Below are 20,709 nucleotides of genomic sequence, written 5' to 3' on the forward strand. Positions count from 1 at the left end.
ACTCAATTATTGTCTTGACCTTGTCTAGATTCATGCATACTTCTTGTGTGCTAATGATGTTTCCTAAGTACAACAGCTCTCTAGAGCCTAACTCACAATTGAATTCCTTAACATGCAAGGTCTCTTTGCCAAGAATACCCAAACCTATATCAAGATGCATAATATAATCCCTTCACAATTTGTTGTACACAAAAAATAACACAAATTGCCTCAACTGTTGTATGTGTAGATGATAAACATGTTTTTGTTTCTCCTCATGTATTGACATCAAAACACAATCTATGTCATGAAGCCATGTCATTCGCAATACCATATCAGCATCTCCCATGTTTAAAACATAAAAATATGCATTAAACTCAAAGTTATTCAAATGCATGGGCAGATCTTAAATCTTCCTGTCGCACCTAAGAGTGTAGCCATTTGTAACCTTTACTCTTATACCCTCAAAGACCTATGTCTGTATGTTGCGTCTCTCAACCAACTAATCATCAATGAAGTTATGTGTGACACATGTTTAAAGCAAGGTAATGATCTTCTGCCCAACTAAAACTCCACGCATCCTAAAGGATCCCTCACGTTGTATGTTAGTGAGACATGCTTCCTATAGCTACACTAACTCTTCCCTTTCAGCCCTTTCTTCCTCATGTTCTGATCCTACTAGCTTAGACCCTTCTCGATCAAATTTCTAATCTAAATTTTCAGATTCAGAATTCTCATTATATGCCCACATAACATAGTCAATCTTCCCCTTACACCTTAATGGACAATCATGGTTTGCATCATGCACACCTTTGCAATAAAAAGAAAAATTCTTTCTACTCAAATTATTAAGTGTTTCTCTATCTAGGGGTGTTGCTAATTCCCCCTTTGGATCTAACTTTTTTTGAACTGCCCAAATACAATCCTCAATTTGTTTGTGCATCATGTCACGATGAGATAATGCAAAAATAACCTCATCCTTCTTCACCTTCAACTAAGTCTCCAAGCTATGAGCAACTTTAGTTGTACATGAAGAACCCTCAAATTGTTCTTGTTTCTTCATGTTTGCAATCTTTACCAAATCCTTTAATTGACCAGACTCGTCAACTTCATTGTTGTCATCAAATTTTAGGTATATTTTTAGATTCATTCTCTATTTGAAATAAGAGTCTTCTAATGTTATCCATCCTCTTTTTCCTTGCTATCTTGAGGAGATTGACCTTTCCTTTGACTGCTTGAAGATGTTGTCTTGCATTGGCAACCACCAATTTTTTTTGTAACCATTCATCATTCATTACTTTAAACTTCTTCACCTCTTTGATGTCAAAGTATGTTAAACTAGCTCTTGTATAATTGATATCTTTCGGTTTAGCAATAGGTGTAAGGCTACCATCAATGGATGTTATCATAGTGTTGACATTTTCATTATATGGAGAATGGTGGTGCATAACACAATTGTCCTCAAACAAATCAGTAATGATATCATACCATTGTAAAGATTTACCTTCATCATGTGTAATCAAAATACTAGAGGTTGCTCCACTATGTAGAGGATCAACTTCGATATCCACCTTAAGTGGCTCAATCAAATAATGAGGTCTTTGTAACTGCCCATTCCAAAGCAAACTCCCCGAATGAAATGATTTGAATTAGACGCATTATGTTGTGTGCTATCGTCCATGCACACATCAACATCCAAGGTACTACTACAACATCCCTCAACAGATAACTCAACTACATGTTCCTCTAGCTCGCAATCTTGCAGCTCCATGCCAACAACTGAATCTTCAAACTCACAGGTCTGATTTGAAAAATCAGACTCATCAGTGCATGAATCTGCACCATACATTGTGTCATTAATACCCCTTTCTTAAGTACTACCAAGTGACATCTCAAGGATAGGATTTGGCCCTTGTGGATGCAAGGTTTCATAACTGATGTCATAAAAATTAGAAGTATTTATGAAATCTCCATTCATGGTACCGGTATCTTGAGTGTCAACGCCCACGATCACTTCCATAACCTCTTGTGAAACCTCTTGTAAGGATGATGTAGATAAATCATCGCCCAAGGCTGTCATTCTATTTTTCTAATTCAAATTTGCATGTCTATCAAATTCATCATAAACTTTTACATACCCTATTGGAACCAGCAGACATAAAGTCGGTCTCCTTTATCATGGGTTGAAGGTTCTTATGAATCCAGGACTGAACTCTAACTTTCCCACTTCCATCATGAATAGGTAATGTGATATTATTGGTTGCATGCTTCAAATCTTTGTTTTGGTCTCTTGGCCTTTGATTGTGCGTTGTCTTGTAATGCTCTTCCTTTTGACTTAGAAATCTGTCAAAGCTCAAGTGTTCCCTAACCTTTCGTGTCAACGATTCTCATTCAACATTCGTTGTTCTAAGATGATCTGCAAATGTTGCCTCCCCTTCAGCATTATCATCTTTGTGTTTATTTCTGAGAAAGGTAGGGCATGTAGGCCTATGAATGGTCTAAGAGGAAGCTCTTTGTACTATACACATGTCAGCATCTAGGACTTCGTTTTGTTTGATTAGTGGGTTCATCTTCTGTATTGTTGTAGCAAGTTTTCGTAAAGCTTCAGCCATCTGTTGTTGCTTTGCTGCCAAATTTCTAAAGAACTCTCGTGCTTCTCTTCCACCATCTTTTCCCTTGTTTCTTGTCATCTCTTCTCCTCCCTTGTCACCCATTTCTTCTACAGGTATATTCTCAAACTGATTTTTCTCTTGTTCTGATCTGCTATGAGTGTAAATCCGTTGTTGTGGCTACATATGAAACCTCAACCCTCCAAAATGGCAGAATCAAAACTCTAATACCAATGTAATAACCCCAACCAATTATAACTTCAACAAACACCAAATTCTTTTATAATTTAGTTGTTTGACATTTCGTCAAACACTTTGCAAGAAAGCTCTGATACCAATGTAATAACCCTAATAAGTTATAACTTCATCAAACACAAAGTCTTCTCTAATTCACTTGTTTGACATTTGGTCAAACACTTTGCAAGCAAGTGATATATTACATATCTAAATTATGATTGCTTTCTAAATGCCAAACTTTAATAAATATGTTTGCAAAAAACACACCAAACATCTAACAATGAAGATGCAATTGTTTTTGTATAACATTGATTACAACTAGGAAAATATGCATCTACATCAATAAGACATTAGGGCAACAAATTTTGATATAAATCAAATTACAACAGATTTTACGAACCCTACCAATGCTGTAAATATCTACTCTAAAACAATGCAAAATGTAGTAGATAAAAACCCAAAATTGCTACCAAAATATGAACTTTCCTATAGCAAATCACTGTAGCGATGACACTATAGCAGCAGTATTGTAGCAAAGTTATTGTAGCAACGTCACTGTAGCAGGTTACTGTAGCAATGTCACTATAGCAGTGATATTGTAGTAGCGGTACTGTAGTAGGTTACTATAGCAACGTCACTATAGCGGTTATATTGTAGTAGCGGTACTGTAGCAAAGTTACTGTAGCAATATCCAACTTATTCCTTACTCCACAAATCTGGCCCTAGACCACAAATTTGGCACAATTAAAAGACTAATTTGTCTTCTCCAACAATTGCAACCCTTCGGAAGATATTTCACCACCTCAGTTATGCAAATCAATGGGAGTGTTTGTTCCCAATTATCAATGTAGCAACTGAAGAAACCCTTGGCTCCACAAGTTATTTGGAAGAGTAGATGGCAACACATTCGATGATCAACAATGAGGCTGCCCTCCCTATTTTTTTTGCCTCCAATAGATGGACCTCCTTCTAGAAGAAATAAAATAATATTTAATTCCTCCTTCTAGAAGAGTCTTTTAATTAATTTATTTAACTTCAGTCACTTTTAATTAAATTAATTAAATATAAATTCACTTTTTAATTTTAATTTATTAAATGACTTTATAAGAAATTAATTTAATCAAATTCTCTTTATTTCTCCACTTAGCCTTTGGAAAATGTAAAGGCTAAGAACTTCCACTAAGATGCTAAAAAGATGGGGACATTGCTAAGCAACATTCTATTTGATGTTCCAAAATTGACACTGATTAGGCACTTGTTAATCTCCAGTGAGGTACCACAATGGTTTCTGAAGAAAAGAACATAAAGATTCCAATGAGGCACTAACTACTTGACCAAACACACTTGATATTTAACATGCCTAGGTTTAGACAAAAATGAGATTCATAAATTTCCACTCCTATGATACAAAGGAATGCAAATTTCTAGTTTTTTTACAAATGCATTTCACATTATGCAAAATATCATGATATATGTATGATATTTGGTGCTTTTCTATGTTGAAAGTTAAAAAAAATAATCAAATACCAAAAGGACTGGTGGCATATAAACTCTTTATGTTCACCCTGGTATTCTCAGTTGCTAGGTCAGTGAAAAGCTCACTATAATCTTTCACATAAGAAATGTAGGTACATGAAAAAGTGAAATTTGTATTAAATGAGAGGATGAAATTTTCACATCAAGTTAAAGCTATGTTAGCCAGAGCTTTCGGGGCGGGGACGGCAAGGGACAGCGGGACAGGTTTCCATGACAACAAATGTTTTTGGTGATTTTGGGGACAAGGTGAGGACAGCAAATCGAAACGGCTATATATATATATATATATAGAGAGAGAGAGAGAGAGAGAGAGAGAGAGATTTACAAATATACATGTCATTCATATGAAACTAAGCACAAAGCATGTCATTTAAATATTATAGAATTATAACATACAACATTTGAATGTCATCTAGGAAATAATATTCGATTTCAGTACTCAATTGTCAAAATGCATATTAATATCAATGAATAATATCATTATCATAAACATGATAAATCTAAAAATCTAAATCTAAATATGCCTAAAGCTATACGCTCAAATGCTAGAGGGCTGCCATGAAGTAATGAGTATCAATGTATCATAATCATGTTCACGTTCAACATAAAAATATAACAAACAAAAATGAAGCAGATTGTTGCTCCTATTCCGCCTCTACCGCATTTGGAGGGGTGGGGCCCACCTCGGCAACCCAGTTGGGAGCCTTAAAGTTATTTTTTAATATCCACTTCTTTTTTTTGCATTAAAAAATATTTGGGGATTGCTGGCCATACCCGGTATGGTTGGGGGACGTCTAGGCGTCCCCTTTCCGTACCGGGGATGACCAACCATCCCCTTTTTTCTTCCCAGTCGTCCCTGAGTTTTGGAGACATCCCTTGGTAATTTGCCTTTTTTGGGGACGGCTGGGGGACATCCCATATCCATCTCCTCATCCTCAAGACATCCATGTCTTGGAAACTCTTGTATTCTGGCTAGGTACACATCCCCGGGGAACATAGAGTTAAAGCTTAAAATGTACTCTAAGGACACATGTAATGTGAGCAAAATCTAAAGAAAAAACAAAATTACATTACTCTCCAGAATAGCTCAAGTAGATCAATGGACTCAAAAGTACAACCAATAATAAAATTTAAAAAAGAGGTACTGGACTAAAATGACAAGGTTTTAATAAAGAACAATGCACAAAGTATAAAAGACAAGTAAACAGAACAGGACAAGGTAACATTAAGTGTTCAAATGTAAATGCAAGCCATAGGATATAAGACATCTTTTCACTTTGAAAACCAACTAAATCTTTGATTATCCATACAAATAGAAACATCATCCTCCATTTCATCATCTGCCTTGAGAGTCCCTTTTATTATTACGCCTCCCACTCTTAGTTCCATCCCAAGCACTATCCCCAAAAAAGAGAACAATCCAAAACAAAGCTACCAAAAAGACACGTGCTGCTTCTTCGATTTAGTAAAAAGTACCTAACCAACCTGCCCATAAGAGCAAAAATTGCAGAAAATGCCAAATCGTCAATGCATTGATAACATGTTAACTTTGTGATGACAGTAGCAATTACTGCCTGCTAGACAGTACCTTGCACAATCATTTCTTTAATTGATTTCTACTATATCTGCCAGAAGATAGAAAGTGTAGACTTTTAACTCGAAGTGAAGCTATAGTGCTAACTTGAAAGAGATGAAAGAAATGCAGGGAGGGCAGAAAGTTAAAAGCATTAGCAGAAGACTTTGCAAATCTCTTTAAAAAGCACCAACTTCTTGGATAGAAAGCTCCTTACATCTCTACTAAAACAGGCAGCCAGTACAACATTTAAAAAACATCACTCTGAGTGAAATTTCCAGATAATATTTGAACCATTATGCAGTTGGTTTGGTAAATTTAGCGCCGTAGGATCATTTACTGACCTCATCACAATGTGAAGCAATTTCATTTTCAAATTCAAATAAGATGTCTAACCAAGAATTTGTTACATCATTGAAATAATTAAAATACACCATATTTTTTCTCTCTTTAAAGTTTATTATAAAATAAAAGAAAGATAATTATAAGTGAATTATAAATTAAATATATAACTATGATGACAGCACAACAGTTTACACTGGCAAGAATTGCTCATGAAGAAAGACAAGAGTGACCTCAGCTGTGAGAGAAGTGCAGGGTGAAATATGGTCCATCTTCAATCAAATGCGTTTATAGATGATGAGAACATTCTTATTACTTTCATCAGATGACAGAAATTTCATTGTAATCTAAGCAAGGAAAATTGTCAAAACAGATTTTGAATAATTTAAAAAACTTAAAAAGGATGGATTTAAAACTGTTTGTAATTTACTCCCATGCATCTCAAGGAATTTTATCTGACATTCAAAAAGCAATAGAACCCAAGGAGAAATCTATAAATGAGAATCATTAAAGGCCAACTGAACTGAGTTTTCAAATCTATTAGAGCAGTGTTTCGTGATTGTACTGATCAGCAAGTTTAGAGAATTGCATACGGTGTAGAAGTGTATTGGCAAGTAGGGAAACACTCATGACAATATTAATAACAAACATCATAATCAAAAGAGCCTAAAATAGATTTGTGACATAAATGAAACAAAAAATTCACTATCAAAATGGAACAAATAAAGGAAAATAGCCAGATATCCAAAGCAAACAAAAAGGTTTAGGTATCACAAGTATACCTGGGCCAAACAGATAGTTGGAGGGATAGCTTCTTTGATTAAAATAAAGTTTCATGAATCAGATATATGTTTACCTAAATCTTTACTAGAGTCATTTATAAAACCCAGCCAATTTAACTAAGTAAACTTTATGATACTTTCATGATCTCTCTTTGCATAATATAGCATTAAGCCTTGAATGACATTATGCTAAAAACTATAACCTTTTAGGCTAAAAAGATCATTTTAGTACCTTGTAAAAGCACTAGTACAAGTGAGGTGGTGTTGGGCCAATTCATCCCTTGAGATTTCATCAATCTCGAGGGTGGTGAATTCCCTTCACACTTCTTTTTACCAACATGCTTCCAGGCTATCCTTGATCTGGATTCATTGTCCTATTTCTAAGGTGGCAACTATTTCTAGCCTCAGCTATTGCAGTAATAGTAAGAGATCTGTTTTCTTCTTCTGATGGTCTTGTAGAACTAATTTCCTTTCTACTTGAATTGACAACATTCACTTGAGCACTTTGCAACTTGTTGGGTGGATATTTTGCAACCGATAGTTTGTTCAAATTCAGTCACAAGATAGGATGACCAGCTACAGCGTATGAGACAAAGTCTCTCCTACCTTAAAGGAAAGGCTCCCCCTTCTCACCATTCCTTGGATCAACTCAAGGTAAGCAAGAAGTTGAGAGATTTTGTAAAAGGTGTCACCAATACTCTTTCCTCTCATCTTTCGAGAAAGAATCTACTTATCCGTGGAGCGAGTAATGGGAAAAATTAAATCTCTAAACTACAGTTCTATCTACTAGCTAGAAACCGTGATACCGATACCAAACATCAACTCAAAAGTTGATTGAAGGCTTGGATCTAAGTCCTATTTAGTCTATTCTATAAGAAAAACCTCGACCATTGGGGTGCAAAGATTTCCAAAAGTAAGGAAATTCTAAATATTTTCGTGAATTTGAGACAGTAACACAAGCTACAATCAAAGCTTCTAGTCTGTGTATTACCACAATCGCTCTCAGTTAAAGCTTCGGCTCCAATAATTTCTTAAGTCACTGTGCTCTATTATTAAACACACAATAATAACATGAATCAAAGACAATAGGAACAAATTACAGTCAAAGCTTCTAATTTACACTATCACAATTGCTTCCAATCAAAGCTTCAAATTCAACTTTTGTGTTAAAATTAGAGCCCATAAATCCATAAAATAACCAGCAAATAAAAAAGAGACAAAATTGAAAGGAAGAACACCAGAAATATCCTAGGAAAACCCTTTGAGAATGAAGGGAAAAACCCAGCCACACAAAAAAAAAAAATTCTTTATTGATAATGAAAATGTTCAAGTGTACAATATCCTTTCCATGATGCAAATATATAACAATAGAAGAGACTCTTCACATGATAACCGAAAGGTCTCTTGAGATTCCCATAACTCCTATAATTAATAATAACTCTTCGAATATTCATGCCTCAATGCATGTGAATGACACATGTCATTAAATTCAATATTATAATTTAAACATAAATGTCTTTTTCAGCTGAACGTAACAATAAAAGTAATAATGTTCATATTTCCAAAGATAAAAATCTCTATCGCAGTTACCATCTTCAACACTCCCTCTTAGCCAGAGAGATATCTTTAGCTACACAATCACACAAGACTGCAACCAAAATGTTAATGATGAAATCTTATCCCATATATCCTATAAGATTCATGAAAAAAAAAACTATAACAATCAATCACATTCATGAAATTGCTCAACATGAAACCTTGTAACAATCAATCATATTCATGGAATCACTCAACATGAAAAGATCTACAAACTAAGTCTTTATTCACAGACTCTCTCAACGTGAACTGTCATGGAATCTCTCAACATGACATTCAACTCCCATCACGGAATCTCTCAACATGATGACATCATGGATTCTCTCAACATGTTCACTGTCGCATAGTGAAAGAGTTATCATAGCTGATCTTACAATCTTGTTTATTCACACAAGAATAAAAAACTTAACAGAATAAGACAGTTCCATTTAAGTCTCAAATTTCACAAATACCATAAGCATCACAAGCGTTCATGAGAATGAAAGGAATTCCAAAAGCACTCCCTTTTAATCATGAAGCCTCCCTCTGAAGCTAAAATCTCTTTCTAAAGATCAACATCTCCCTCTAAGGATCATTATTTTGCAACATCATTGTCCAAACTGCATAATATCATTGTAGAAACACAGTTCTCTTTTTATTTTCAATTAGAAATGAAATCCCAATGAAATCTACTTAGAGGTTATGCATATTAAAACTTTTGGGATTTCATTTCTAATTGAAAATATGTCCTAAGTCTGAAATATCCACAACTCGTTATACAAAATAACAAAAAGAAAAAAAGGAAAAAAAACAGAAGTTTCAGAAAAACCTCAGTGTTGATTTAACAATACCAAGATTAAACTCCTTCATATGCTGTTATTGAACCAGAGCTCTGATACCATGTTAAAATTAGAGCCCAGAAATCCATAAAATAACCAGCAAATAAGAAAGAGACAAAATTGAAAGGAAAAACACCAGAAATATCCTAGGAAAACCCTTCGAGAAAGAAGGGAAAAACCCAGCCACACAAAAAAAAATATCTTTATTGATAATGAAAATGTTCAAGTGTAAAATATCCTTTGCATGATGCAAATATATAACAATAGGAGAGACTCTTCACATGAGAACCGAAAGGTCTCTTAAAATTCCTATAACTCTTATAATTAATAATAACTCTTCGAATATTCATGCCTCAATACATGTGAATGACACATGTCATGAAATTCAATATTACGATTTAAACATAAGTATCATTTTCAGCTGAACGTAACAATAACAGTAATAACGTTCATATTTCCAAAGATAAAGATCTCTATCGCAACTACCATCTTCAACACTTTGTATTCACTTTTCTTCCAAAATGGTACTACATAATCAAAGTTATGCTTGTAGAAGTTTGGCAGATCTCTCTTGCATAAAATAAAAGATGATTTTTACAATGAGGGGGACACTCCTTATATATGAAAAAGGAGTGAGAAGAAGGATAAAAAGGTGGAAGCAACTCAACCACCTTGATTCGGTCAAACCAGGAAAGAAGATTTATTGGATTACATGTACAGAAAGTTTGTGTAATCGTGATTACATGTAATCTATATGCTGCATCTACAAAGCTGAAGAAACATTTGTAGAAAATGTTGTAAGTTGTTCATTCGAAATGAATCAATCCTAGAGATTATTAGCAAAGGCCTTGTACTTGGTGGTGTAATTGTGGACGATCGCTGAATCGGGAGTTCCTATATTCTACGTGACTACATTCTCTTTGATGAATTGTCAGTTGTCATTTGAAAACTTGATGTAATCAAGCCTTTCCTCATTCCACAGTTGTTGTGAATTCTTCTTTATCAAATCTGCACAATTTTGGAGTTTTCAACACTTTCAAAACCTTCTCAATGGTATTCGGATGTAAACCCAAAACAACTTTCCCATCAGCATCTTTAACTAATTTTATTTTTATTTTTTTGGATCAAAATCCTTATCGCATTCCCACACGAGCTCAGGTTCCAAGGCTGCCATTGCGAAAGTGGAAACCACATGAATAATTGCTTCTTTAGAATCAAAGCATGTCTTCTCAACATGTTGTCTTTGTTCTTTAAAGAATTTTCGACATATCTTGAAGAATGTGCCAAACATGAAGATTAAAACATCTTCCAATGAGATTGGATCCATGAAAACTTTGGGATTTGAGTTACAATGACAAATCCATGAGGGGTGAGTGTTTGAAATATGGATTAAATACTTATTGAACACTTTGGAAGGCTGGAAATGTTTAGGACAACTTGTATTTTGGGCAAAAATGGCCAAAATCGGGTTTATGGATTGTATGTGGCCAAAATGAGGCTTTTGTTTTGGACCAAGAATGCAAGTTGGAAGCATATGGATATATGCAAAATGAGAGTTTAGACATTTAAAAATGTGAACTTTTACCAAATCGGGTTAAGGAGATGCAATTACATGTGGTAAAAACTCATGATTTTTACTTGATGTAAATACGTAATCAGATTTAGAGGATGAAATTTTATGTGTAGGAATAGGGAGTTTGGATGCATTGGGTTGATGGATGAAAATGGAAGGTGAAAGCATAGAAAGGTATTTGCATTCTTGAGGGAAGATCTCCAACTTTTCTCTAAAAACAAACCAAAGCAAGCAATAAAATATATACAAAAACTCAAAAACAAAAGAAAAACATACCTCTTTCTTTTACTCAAACTTTGACAAACTCCAAAACCTTTTTTTGCATGCAATTTCACTTTTGAGATGGAAGAGTTTTGCATTTGCAACAAACATAAAGATTTCAAGCTTCTTTAATAACTTCATACAAAAAACTAGAGCTGCATTTGAACAAATGGATAGCAATGAGCCAAAGAATGGAATAAATTAGGAAAGCAAGCAAGATCGAATCCTCACACTTACTTGAAGATCAATGAGAAAAATGTGGAAGAAAGAGAAGTTAGGATGAACTTGTCTTCTCCAAAATCATGTTGTCCAAGTGCATTTGCATGTGGTAACCAAATGTCTTTGAAAAATTCAAAATTTAGCTTTAAATCGTGGTTGCAAGATGCAAATGCATATGCAAGGGATTGCCAATGTGATTGCAAATGTCTTCCTAAGTGCAGATCACACTTATGAGAAGGATCTTCAAGTTTGAAAATGCATCAATAAGGCAAATCATGGTCTCTAATGGCAAATGCATGCAAATGTGTTGAAATGCTTTTTCCCTTCTTTATGCAAAATTCGATTCTTGGAGCCCTAATACATGGGCATTTTTACCTTTGAGAAGAAAATTGTGGTCTCAAACACCAAATACATGTAATGCCTCTTTACATAATAGAAAATCGTGGTCTTAGACACCAAACGCATGAAGCCAAATGCATGAGAAATGCAAGCTTTTAGGTAATGCAATGCGAAAAGCACTCTACAAGGACAAATACAAGGGATGTATTTGGCTAAAATCCATGGCTCCCATGTTAATCGAGGTCTTGGGATGCAATTGCATGTTTTAAAATGCAACAAGGGAAAACATTTTCAATTGGAGAACAAAAACACACTCTCTAGATGCAATGACATGTCACATTTTTGGGTGCAAGAGGCAAATTGCACTCTCCAAGCACATTTGCGTGTTTTAAATATGCAAGGAAATGACATGTTTGGGCGATTTTGGCCTTCAAGTGGAAAATCATGGTCTTGGAGGGCATTTGCATGTGTACAAAGCCAAAATCGCACTCTCCAAGTGCAAATGCAAGTTTTAAAAAGTCAACAAACATACATGTGCAAAATCGGGGTCTTGAGAGGTGATTACACGTCACGTATTTGCTCTTAGAAGGAAATCGCATTCTCTAGATGCAAATGCATATTTTAAATATGCAATGCATTTGCATGCTTTTACATATCTAAGCCAAAATTGGGTTCTCTAGTATTCCAAACTATTATGATCGGTTCTAATGGTAAATTTAGCTCCTACTAACTAGTATCTAAATTTAGCAAAAGCATGCATGATGGCTAACATTTCTATGTCATAGGTGGAGTATAGTTTTTCTGGATCTCTGAGCATCTTGCTCTCAAACACAATAGGATGTTTATCCTACATCAATACTACAATTCCCTATCCTAAAGCATCACACTCCAAAATGAAAGGCTTTGTAAAACCCAGTAATGCTAACACTGGACATGTACTCATAATACCTTTGAGTTTCTCAAAGGTAATGTGTGCTTCTATGGACCAATGAAAAGCATGTTTCTTAGTAACATCAGGCCATGGCAAAGCTAATTGGGAAAAACCTCATACAAACCTCCTGTAATAGCAACATAACCCCAAAACCCTCTAAGATCATAAATATTTTTAGGAATTGGCCACTCTTGAATTGCTTGAATCTTCTCTTGACGTACCTTTACTCCATCAATACCTATCACATTTCCCAAGTAGAGAATTTTTGACATTCCAAACTCACACTTGGAAGCTTTGGCAAAAGAAAGCACGTTGTTCCATAATGCTTAAGACAATGTCTACGTGTTGCAAATGTTCTTCTTATGTTTTATTGTACATTAGTATGTCATCAAAAAATACTAGAACAAACTTCCTCAGCTGTTCGCAAAAAACATGATTCGTGCAAGACTAAAAAGTTACAAGAGCATTGGTCAAACCAAAAGGCATGACAAGAGATTCAAAGTGCCAGTGATGACAACAAAATGTTGTTTTCTATATATCTTCTTCTATTACACTTATCTGATGGTAGCCAGACCATAGATCAATTTTGGAGAAGAAAATTGAGCTATATGGTTCATCCAACAACTGGCCTATTCTAGGAATAGGGTACCTACTCTTAATGATTCTTTTATTCAATATTTTGTAGTCTATATGCATCAGTATTGTAACATTTTTCTTCTTGACCAACACTATTGAAGAAGCTAATGGACTAGAGCTTTGTCAAATATGACCCATTTTCAGCAACTCTTTAATTGTCTTTTGAATTTCCTCTTTGAAGTGTCGAGGATGTTTGTCAAGGGTGATTATCACTGGTTTCAAACCTTCTTATAGATCAATCACATGCTCGAATCCTCTATTAGGAGATGTCCTGGTGGAATATCTCTAAACACAACACTGTATTTGTCTAACAAAGATTGTATGCCAACATGGCAGGCTGATTCCTTTTCTTTAACAACATTATTAGAAACAAAACAATGGGCTGCCCACTCAATGTCATCATGACAGAAAAAACCTCCATTCCTTTGTCAAAGACACACTAAGTCCTCCATCCTCCATGGCTTTCAACATTGTTTCCTTACCTTCAACCATAAACTCCAACTCCCTTTGTTTTGAGTCTTGAACATAATTGCCGAAGGATTCAAGCCACTGGAGACTTAAGACTGCATCTACATTACTTAGATTTAGAAAATAGAAATCTCCTACCAAGGTGTAGTCTCCCATTTGAATATTAAGCTGAGGTAAGACTTGGGAACAACTCGAAGGAAAATCATCTGCCATAATCACATTAAAATTTAGGGAACTCTGCTTGCAATCCACATCTACTAACAAGACTCATCGATAAAACTTATGGGTAGCATCACTGTCAACCAAACATACTGTTCGTTGTCCCTTAATGACTCCTTTCAAGCTAAAAGGTCTACCTCTGTAATGTCCCCACTATTAGAGTTACAATGGGACACATAATAATACTAAAGATCACAATGAAACTATTTAGATATTTCATATTTTAATAAATGATCCAAATTGGAATAATTAACATTCACATGTTCTCCACCAAGATTCCTTGGATTATATTATGACATTCAAATGGAATGCCCTCCACCAGGTTATACCTGGATCAAGTTATGACATTCATAACGAATGTCCCCCCACCAGGTTATACCTAGATCAAGTGATGACATTCGTAACAAATGCCCTCCACCAAGTTATACCTGGATCAAGTTATGACATTTGTAACGAATGCCCTCCACCAAGTTATACTTGGATCATTCTCCACCAAGTGCACTTGGATCGTATTATGACATTCATAACAAATGCCCTCTACCAGATTACATTTGGATCAAAGATATAAAATTCATTTCTTTAATTACCTCTTAATTATTGATGATGATGATATATATATAAGACGTTGTATCTATATTCATTATCTCAAAGACTTATCATATGATTTATTAGTTTCATTATTTTGTGTATCCTATATTTGTTGGTTAAATGAATTTATTCCAAAATATACATACTCTTACTAATATATGAGACCTGATGTATTTGATATCATTAGGAACCCACCTTTCTTTGGTTAGTACAGTCAACCTCCTTAGCCTTATACCATCAGTGCTATACTATTTCTACACTTGTCACTCACACGTGGTTGCCACAAATCATTGCATTTGTTGAATTCCAACTTCCGTAGGATCTGGTGACTGTACCTCTCTTTGTACAAAATGCAATCCACCGCTCCAATTCCCACCCCCTTGCTCGCAATGCTCTCCCGCTAATTTATATGACTGGGTCCCGGGAGACACATCCATTCAAGTGTGTGGGGTTCACTTTACTTGGCAATATTTTGATCCCGGTTCCCATCTAATTAATATTTATTTAATATTCTATAATATGCTTATTTATGTAAATGTTATTTGCATAGTGATAATAATTTGTGCATAGGCTATAGTAATTGGTAATTGATTTAATTAATTTATTAGATAAAGTATCATGATAGTTTATTCAATGGTTTCTTTGCCACTTATAATTATTTATCAAATATGATCATTTATTAATATTTTCCTATTTTATATTATATTAATAATAATTCAATATAATATTCTATATTAATGTAAACGATCGACATTAAAATGGACCACACAAAAATGTACTAATTATACTAATGTTGAGATTTACATTAGTTATATATCATTACTAGGGGGATATTACAGTCCTACCCTCCCAAAATTGCTTGTTCTCAAACAATTATTATTTTCATTTGATATGTTAGATTATCGACCAATCCTTAAATTTCCTGTTAACTCTCTTTCAATTTCCAAAATACATTTCAATAAAATTGATTATATATCAAATGATATGAGTGATCGGATTAAGTGATTGCATCACATAGAATGACATATTGTGGGTCATTAAATGGACTTCATAATATTTAGCTTGATGAGTCACTCAAAACATAATTTTGAGTTATGACTTCATGAATAAATGTTGAATGTAGATGGATCAAAAGATATAGTATAATCGATCCTTATAGTTTCAATATATTTTTTGTGGATGATTTATTTAATGAAATAGATTGAATAGGTTAGCATATTGAGCTCAAGTCCTTTTGTGCTTCATACATTACCTCTTTAAGAGGATGAAAATCTGAATGTTGCAAAGCACTAGATACCTATCTACGAGTAGGTTTCCTCAAAGCATTGAGACCACATGTTCGTATGCATCTTGGAATTTTTCCTCAGGGATTTTGACCTCATGGTCTTACCTATCTTGGACTCTTTCCTCAAGGTATTCGAAACCATGTCCTCACCCATCTTGGATTCTTTCCCCAAGGTATTCGAAACCATGTCTTCACCCATCTTGGATTCTTCCCTTAAGGATTTGTTCTTTTTATATTTTTCTTCACCCTACAAGATGGCAAGATCATGCTCTGGTACCACTATAATGTCCCCACTATTAGAGTTAGAATAGGACACGTAATAATACTAAAGATCATAATGAAACTATTTAGATATTTCATATTTTAACAAATTGTCCAAATTGGAATAATTAACACTCACATGTTCTCCACCAAGATTATTTGGATTATATTATGACATTCATATGGAATGCCCTCCACCAAGTTATACCTAGATCAAGTTATGACATTCGTAACAAATGCCCTCCACCAGGTTATACCTAGATCAAGTTATGACATTCGTAACAAATGCCCTCCACCAAGCTATACGTGGATCATTCTCCACCAAGTTATACTTGGATCATTCTCCACCAAGTGCACTTGGATCATATTATGACATTCATAACAAATGCCCTCCACCAGATTATACTTGGATCAAAGATATAAAATTCATTTCTTTAATTACCTCTTAATTATTGATGATGATGATGATGATACATATATAAGGCATTGTATCTATATTCATTATCTCAAAGACTTATCACATTGTTTATTAGTTTCATTATTGTATATCCTATATTTGTTGGTTAAATGAATTTATTCCAAAATATACGTACTCTTACTAATATATGAGACCTGATATATTTGATATCATTGGGAACCCACCTTCCTTTGGTTGGCGCGGTCAACCTCCTTAGCTTTATACCATCAGTGCTATACTATTTCTGCATTTGTCACTCACACGTGGTTGCCACAAATCACTGCATTGTGTTGAATTCCAACTTCCATAGGGTCTGCTGACTGTACCTTTGTACAAAATGCAATCCACCGCTCCAATTCCCACCCCCTTACTCGTAGTGCTCTCCCACTAATTTATATGAGTGGGTCCCGAGAGACACGTCCGTTCAAGTGTGTGGGGTTCGCTTTACTTGGCAATGTTTTGATCCTGATTCCCATCTAATCAATATTTATTTAATATTCTATAATATGCTTATTTGTGTAAATGTTATTTGCATAGTGATAATAATTTGTGCATAGGCTATAGTAATTGGTAATTGATTTAATTAATTTATTTGATAAAGTCTCATGATAGTTTATTCAATGGTTTCTTTGCCACTTACAATCATTTATCAAATATGATCATTTATTAATATTTTCCTATTTTATATTATATTAATAATAATTCAATATTATATTATATATTAATGTAAATGATCGACATTAAGATGGAACACACAAAAATGTACTAATTATACTAATGTTTAGATTTACATTAGTTATATATCATTGCTAGGGGGATATTACAACCTCTCAAAATTCCTGAGAGTAGCAATATGTGGATCTTCTTCAGCAACAGTATCTTCCAATTCAATCTATGGACTTTGAAACCCTTGTGTGTTCTCTTCCTCAACAACTTCCTTTGACTCATCATCATCTTCTGAATGAACTTCAATTAAATAAAGTTTGCCCTTACCAAGGCAGCGATGTCCTGGTTCCCAAGGCTCTTTACAGGAGAAATGTAACTTATTTCTCTTAAGCTCGTTTCTAGACTCTTGTTCAACCTTTGATAGAAAACTTCTTGGCTAGTTAAAACTTGTGTTCCTTTGCTGGTTTGAACCCTTTTTCTCAGTTTTCCATGGCTGTATTCCTTTTTGTGAGGCTGAAAGGATGCTGAAACTTCTAAATCCATCGCTAGTCCAATGGCATCATCAAGGGAGTTTGGTCTGTGGGCTTTCACCAAACCTTTCAATCTATCATTAAGACCTTCAACAAAGAGTGTGGTGATCCTTCTCTGAGGCATATCAGGCACCATTACTGCAATCTTCTGGAATTCATTGATGTATGATTCCAGCTGCTCGGTTTGCTTCAACAGAGCCAATTCTCTATAGTAACTTCTATATCTTTCCTATCAAAGCAGGTGATCAACCTACTAACAAATTCTTCATAAGATTGGATCAAAGCATTATCCTAAGAAACCAAGCCCTGATTCACCAACCATAAGCTACCCCATCTAAATGCATAGTAGCAAATTGTATTGCTTTCTCCTCTTCCATGGGCTTGAGTGACAGGTACGTATCCAACTTATGTACCCATGATCTAGCCATTAAATCTCCCGTTCCACCAAAAGTTGGGATAATAATTTTGTTCATGGCATCCTTGTATTCCTGAGGTTGGAAAGTCTGCCTTACTAAACCCCTAGGCCTCCTGTCTTGTCTCTCCAAACGATTTCTCGCCTTGTCCTTATGCTGGTTCATAGATTGATTCAATTTTATCAGCTACCTTACATCAGCTAGCAACTTCATATACTCATCACTTGCAGTCATAACATCAAATGTGATGTGGGTTTCTTCTTCCTCTGATTCCAGAGGGGTTTCTCTATCATTATGCCGTGGTATAAATTGAGGACATAACGGTCAATCAGATCTTGTATCCGCTGTTCTAACCACATTAGAGGCAACTCTTTCATGATTTTCATGTCCTACTTCTCCTCTACCGTGATGGCTACTTGAACTCCTTGATCATGCAGAATCATCTCTTAATTGTCCAATGGATGTAATCATTTGTTCTTGAAATTGTTGCATTACCTCCTGTTGTTTGTTGAGAAAATACTAACAAAAAATCATTAAGCTGATTGTTCATCCCACGAGTAGGGCTTCCATCCCTTCTCTCTTCCACTCCTGCTTCAGATGAAGTGATTTATGCTTCTTCTCATTGCCCAGAACTGCTCCTTGTATTATATCTATCAGTTTCAACCCCTCTAGAATGCATAGAACCCTAGTACACAGGCATGCAACAAAAAAGCAGAAGAATCCACACAAGCTGGCAGGCTTTATGTGTTCTAATACCACTGAAATAGCCCAGCTAGGGTGTTATATTGAAAATATTGTCAACTTGAAACATACCAATCAAAAATAGATCAAACAAGCTAAAGACTACTTTCTTTTCACAAATTAATCAGAACCTTACAAATTAAATCAGATATACATAAACTATCAATTACAGAAGTAAGGTATTGAAAACATTTTTTATTTGATCTTATTGGACAGCTGAGGAATACCAAAATCTGGTCTCAAACCCTTCATTGTTCATAGCAGCTATGCATGAATGAATACCTCTGAAATCCTTGCAAATACTTTTGAAACCGTCAACAATGGTGGATTGTGATTCTGAAACTGAAACCCACTTCCATATATTAAATATTCACTCATTACACTTAAGCTTACTTAGGATAATGCATTGCATAGTAGTTTGTCATTGAGACACTTAAGAGTATGCACCTCAATTAAGCACATGGTGTAGGAGATTTCCACTCTAGGTGGTCATAGTTGTTATCTCAATCCACCTTTAGTGCACTTATCACATTAACATACTCATCATTGCATAATGGAGGATGATCCACCTTTGGTGGACATGTGATTCCACCTTGTGTAGGTGATAGCTTATCTTCTCATTATCTTTGTCTCTTATCGCCTTTCTTATATAAGGAGTTCCATTATGTACATTTTAAATCAATCCATTGGATGTCAATCAAGTCCATTATCAATAATAGCATTCTTGCATCTTCGTGCAATTATCTTGCCAATCTCTTGTGGAAGTTATCTTGGTCTCTCATTTGATCCTAGGAGTGTTATAGAGTCACCTAAAACTCTAACATGGTATCAGAGCTCTCATGGTGTGAAGACCTCTTCCCAAAAAGTGCAATCCTGGCTTGATTCAGTTGCTGGTGCAACATTTGGCAATTTGGACATCACAATTTGTAGAAGATTTTGGGATTTTTATTTTGTGACCTTCTATTGTAGGAGAAAATTGGAGCTTGCTAGTGCAAATTAGAGGTTGGCATCATGTATAGGAGGTCCAAAAACTCCTAAATCGAATTTTGTTTCATCCAAATCAGACATCTCAAGCCAAATCTAGAGCCATTTGATTTTTGGAGGTGTGACGACGACGATTCAGAAAAAATAATTTCAAAAGCAATTTTCAAATAGTGATATCTCCCTCATCTGGACTCCTTTTTTCAAGCAATTTTTTTTTGTTTTGGGATAGAATTTCACAATCTACACAATGGTGCAGGTCATTGTGGATCTATGTTTCTGAATTTGTCTGAAAATCTCAAATCCCATTTTTTTGCAACTTCTAAGGCTTTGTTTGGGCACATCCAGTAAAATTTTCAAGTGCATTTTTTTTAAAGTGCGTGATTTTTTCTCTACTTTCTATATTTGTAATCAGACATCGGTAATTTGGAGTAGGCATATCACTTTCAAAAATAGGTCTTTTTTGGCCATATTTGCACTTGGTGAATACTTGGGTTTCAATTTTCTTAATTGAATCAATAATTTGAAGGAGTTATCAGTTGATTTCAGTCATCATTTTATTTCATTATGGATTTTCAAAAGTTCCATCACTCACTCCATATAACTATCATGAATAGAAACAAGCAGTTTCTAATCAATTGGTGAGCATTGAATTTCTTAGAATGATTC

General features: G+C 34.8%; 1 long non-coding RNA gene across 2 annotated transcripts in view; it reads right to left on the bottom strand.

Annotated features, from left to right (window-relative positions):
- Window positions 1–5,463: 5,463 nt before the first annotated feature.
- The window catches only part of LOC149570709 (uncharacterized), a 56,882-nt gene continuing 41,636 nt past the window's right edge, over window positions 5,464–20,709 (bottom strand). The window contains exon 2 of one of the 2 annotated variants that reach the window (XR_016361818.1): window positions 5,464–5,846. This is a non-coding gene — a long non-coding RNA (uncharacterized LOC149570709). Of the gene's footprint in view, window positions 5,847–8,350; window positions 8,707–20,709 lie in introns of those variants that run through there. The other variant, XR_016361817.1, reaches the window with a different exon arrangement.

The sequence above is a fragment of the Cupressus sempervirens genome, chromosome 3 (genome assembly GCF_028749045.1).
Source record: "Cupressus sempervirens isolate cs-2001-9-10 chromosome 3, ASM2874904v1, whole genome shotgun sequence".
NCBI classification, from domain to species: Eukaryota; Viridiplantae; Streptophyta; class Pinopsida; order Cupressales; family Cupressaceae; genus Cupressus; species Cupressus sempervirens.